The following is a 5,034-nucleotide window of genomic DNA, read 5'->3' on the forward strand; positions in this document are numbered from 1 at the left end:
CCCCACTCTAATATTCCCAACAAGTTGTCATATGGTCTCTGCCTGAAGACCTCCAGAGAGGGTGGGAAGCACTGCCTCTCAGGTAGCCCATTCTACTTTTGGATAGTTCTAATTATTAGGGCATTTTTCCTGATGGAGAACTCAAACTTGCCTCTTTGAAAGTTCCACCAGTTGCTCCCAGTTCTGCCCTATGAGGACACCCAAACAGAATAAAACTAATCCCTCCTTCCCAAGACAGCCTTTCAAGTACCTGAAGACAATTATCATGTCCCACTGTGCCTGCCTTTCTCTAGACTGAGCATGCCCAATTCCAGCAAGTAAGTTTCATATTTGCATGGAATCCATGCCTTTCACTATCCTGGGTACCGTCCTCTGGACATTCTCCTTCTTATCAATTTCTTCCTTAAATTGTGATGCCCAGAACTTGAACCCACAGATGATGTCTTACAAGGGCAGAACACAGTGGGACTATCACAATTCTATCTCCTTTTAATATAACCCAAGAACTTCGTTAACTTTATTTAGCTGCTACATCACACTACTGATTTATATTGAACTTGCAGTCCAAAAGCACTGCTCCCACCCCCACCCCCTGATTTTGTTTAGGATAAGAGCTCTCTATCCATTTTTCTTCCATCTTATTTCTGGTATATTGATTTTTCATACTCAGATGTAAGGCTTTATTACATTTATTCCTGTGGGGTTTTGTCTTATTAGGTTCGATCCATTTCTCTAGTCTATCAAGATCCTTTTGGATCCTGACTCTGGCATCCAGTGTGTTAACTATCTCCACCACCCCCAGCTTTGTGTCATTTCCAAATTTAATGAGTATGCCTTCTATGCATTTGTCCAAGTTAATCAATCAGATATTAATTAAGCAACAAAATGTAAAATAGCACAAGGCCAAACACAGTTCACTAGGGTACTCTACTGGAGATCTTCTGCTATATTGACATTGAACCATCAACAACTATTTTTTGAGCCCAGCCATGCAACTGGTTCTGAATCCTTTTGATTGTATTATTGCTAAATCCATGATTCTCCATACCGCCTCCACAAGAATAGTTTGAGAAACTTTATCAAAAGGTACAAAAAGGGCGGCTAGGTGGCACAGTGGATAAAGCACTGGCCTTGGATTCAGGAGGACCTGAGTTCAAATCCAGCCTCAGACACTTGACACTTACTAGCTGTGTGACCTTGGGCAAGTCACTTAACCCTCATTGCCCTACAAAAAAACAACAACAACAACAACAAAAAAGGTACAAAAAAACATAGCTAACTATATTCATATTATTCCCCCATCTACAATTTAGCAATACAGAGTGAGCCAAAAGTCATGAAGGGGTTTCAATATTTAATAACTCCTCTGTTTTTTGTTTTTAATTTATAGTACCAAGGCATCATATACAGTATATATAGGGGGAAAATTTACATTGAATGAAGAATCAAATCTTATGAATGGTGAAAAATAGAGAAAAAATAATTTTCAAAAAGTTATTAAAATATTGTGACTTTTGGTCTACCCTGTAGTATAAAAAGGGGGGAGGAATGAGGTTATTCTGATATAATATTTTTTTTGCACTGAATATGGTGACTTTATTGATGGTATACAACATAGGGCTCTATTCTTCTTCTTCTCCTCCCTCCCCCTGCCCCACTACAGGGGTGCTTTGGTGCAAGGACTGTAAATAAGGCATGGTAAGAGGTTAAGGTTGTGTGCTCTCCAGTGGTGGGTCTCCTCTTCTGGCTGAGAATGAAGATCCATGGCTTTCCATTTTACTTCTTGGAGGCCATGTAGACCATGAGATCTATTACACAGTTGTTATAACAATACTCATTGCCACACTGAAATGAGCTTGACAAAATGGTCACTGAGGGCAATACCAGTGCCAACATTAAAGGCAGAAGAGTGGATGTCACCATTAAAGTCACAGGATCCAATCTGGTCCTCCGTGTAGACCAAGATGCCTTTCAAGGGTCCCTCTGATACTTGCTTTGCCACTTTCTTGATGTCATCATATTTGGCAGATTTCTCCAAGCAGTAGGTCAGATCCACAACAGATACATTAGGAGTAGGAATGCAGAAGGCCATGGCTATTAACTTCTCATTCAACTCAGATATGACCTTACCTAGAACCTTAGCAGTACTAGTGGAAGCAGGCATGATGTTTTGGGCAGTGCCACACCCATCACATTACAAGTTGACAGAGGGTCCATCTACCATCTTCTGGTTAGCCGTAATGGCACATGTTGTGGTTATGAGTCCATCCACAATGCAAAAGTTTTCATGACCTTGGCCAGGGGGACCAAGCAGCTGGTAGTGCAGGAGGCATTACTTGACATTACAAAACATGATAGTCTTAAAGGAATGATCATATTTCTCATGGTTCACTCCCATCACAAACATAAGGGCATCGGTAGAAGGAGCAGAGATAATGGCATGCTTAGATCCACCCTTCAAGTGAGCCCCAGGCTTTTCCATGGTTGTAAAGACACCAGTGGGTTCTTTGGTATATGTGACTCCAGAATTTCCCCACTTAATATTGGTGGGATCTGGGGGGCAGCTAGATGGCGCAGTGGATAGAGCACCGGCCCTGGAGTCAGGAGTACCTGAGTTCAAATCCGGCCTCAGACACTTAACTCTTACTAGCTGTGTGACCCTAGGCAAGTCACTTAACCCCAATTGCCTCACTAAAAAAAAAAAAAAAAAAAAAATATTGGTGGGATCTCACGCCTGGAAGATGGTAATGGTTTTTCCATTGATCACCAACTTTCCATTCTCAGCTTTGATGATGCCCTTAAACTTACCATGGGGAAGGGTGGGGACTCATATTGGAACATATAAACCATGTAGTTAAGGATGATGTAAGGGTATTGATGACCACAACATCCACTCTACCTGAGGTGAATGGAACCCTGGTTACCAGGTTCAGCCAAATACATTAACTCCAGTCTCCTGCAGCTGGGATGTGGGTCCTGGTAATTCTTCTTGGGAGAAGAGTGGAGAGCCTACAATAATCTTGATGAAGCTATACTGGCTCTTTGAAATGGCCACTTCCTGACCATCTCTTTAATGACCCTTTCTAGGACTTTCCCTGGAATCCAAGTCAAGCTCACTAGTTTACAATTTGCAGTTTCCATTCTTGAAAATTGGGATGATAGTTGCCATTCTCCAAGCTTGTGGTTTCTCTTTTCTTTTCTATGATCTTTAAGTAACAATGATTCAACTGCCACTTCTTCTAGCACCTGGGGCTATAGTTCTTCTCAGCCAGAAGACTTGAATTCCTCAAGGACAACTGTCTTACCATGTCCTTAGTTGTCCTGAGTATCAGCTCCCTGTTAGTCATTTTTGTTATGTCATTTCCAGTGTGAAGGTCATTCTCCTTTATAAACAGGAAAAAAAAAGAATTCACCAGCTCTACCATCTTTCTGTTGTTATCACTATCCCAACTGTTCCAACCCAAAGTCTCTAGCTTTCCTCTGATCTTCTTTTTTCTTCCAATAGTACCTTTGTAAAAAGTCCTTCTTGTTGTCCTCAGCTCCCTCATCATCCTCAGCTCATTCTGAGCTTTACATTTCTGACATTGTTTTTTATAGAGCTGTCCTACTCTTGTATATTTCTCATCCATTACTGAAGTTCCATCTTTGATACATTTTTTTTTTTAGTGATAGCAATTGGGGTTAAGTGACTTGCCCAGGGTCACACAGCCAGTAAGTGTTAAGTGTCTGAGGCCAGATTTGAACTCAGGTGACTCCTGACTCCAGGGCCGGTGCTCTATCCACTGTGCCACCTAGCCAACCCTGATACATTTTTTTAAAAATCTAAGTTGTTTGTGAGCTCCCTATGTATCCACATCAGTTTCTTCAAACAAATTCCACTTTTCCTCTTTTGTATCTTCAGAATTTCATTCTTTTTTTTTTTTTTTTGGTGAGACAATTGGGGTTAAGTGACTTGCCCGGGGTCACACACCAATAAGTGTTAAGTGCCTGAGGTTGGATCTGAATTCAGGTCCTCCTGAATCCAGGGCTGGTGCTCTATCCACTGCGCCACCTAGCTGCCCCCAGAATTTCATTCTTGAATATTTCTCATCTTTTCTGGGGTGATTTCTCCTGAAGCATTTTATTCCATGAGTTCCTCCCTATCTGTTTTCCCAATATTTAGGATTCATGTCAGACTCTGCCCAGATTTCCTCTCTTTCTTTTTTTTTTAATTTCCTCTCTTTCTTTATCAAAATGGTTAATTACCCTTGAGATTTCCTTCATTTCCATCTCAACAAATAATTCCTCACTGTTAGTGAGAGTCAGATGCCAAATAGAAATTCTTTTTGGTTCTTGGGGAAAAGAAAGAAGAGAGAAGAAACAGAAATAAGATCAAGGACTGGAGATAGTAATTTTGACAATTAATATTTAAGTGATAGATATCACTAGAAGAGGTGATGGAGGAAAGAGAAAAGGAGAAAAAAGGACTCAGTCACCCAAGCAGTAAATTTAGAGATCATTTTTGACTCTTCCTTACCCTTATTCCATACTCAATCAAGTCCTACTGATTTTATCCTCATGATTATCTCTAGCTTCTGACTCCTTCTTAGGTCTGCTACTACTCTCTAGTTCAGATTCACCTCCTGTCACCTCAACTATTGAAGTTTATCTCCAGTAACTCCATCTAAGAACTTTCAATTGTTCCCCATTGTTTATTGATAAAATCCAAACTCTTCAGTCAGAACATCTGAGGCCCTCTCTGATTTGGATCAACCTACCTTTCCATAATTTCACTATTTCCTCTAATAGACTTCAAACCAGACTACTCCCATTCTCCAACCCTTGTTCTGCCTTTCCTGCCCTCCTTGACTTCTTCTTTGTTTTTGGGTGGGGCAATGAGGGTTAAGCTACTTTCCCAGGGTCACACAGCTAGTGTCAAGTGTCTGAGGCTGGATTTGAACTCAGGTCCTCCTGAATCTAGGGCCAGTACTTTATCCACTGCACCACCTAGCTGCCCACCTCCCTTGACTTTTTTTTTTTTTGGTGGGGCAATGA

At 41.0% G+C, this 5,034-nt stretch overlaps 1 pseudogene; it reads right to left on the reverse strand.

The window, feature by feature from the left end:
- Nucleotides 1–1,776: 1,776 nt before the first annotated feature.
- LOC122750138 lies at nucleotides 1,777–2,944 on the reverse strand (annotated as a pseudogene).
- Between the last annotated feature and the right edge of the window lie 2,090 nt (nucleotides 2,945–5,034).

This window comes from Dromiciops gliroides, chromosome 3 (assembly GCF_019393635.1).
Source record: "Dromiciops gliroides isolate mDroGli1 chromosome 3, mDroGli1.pri, whole genome shotgun sequence".
Taxonomy (NCBI): Eukaryota; Metazoa; Chordata; class Mammalia; order Microbiotheria; family Microbiotheriidae; genus Dromiciops; species Dromiciops gliroides.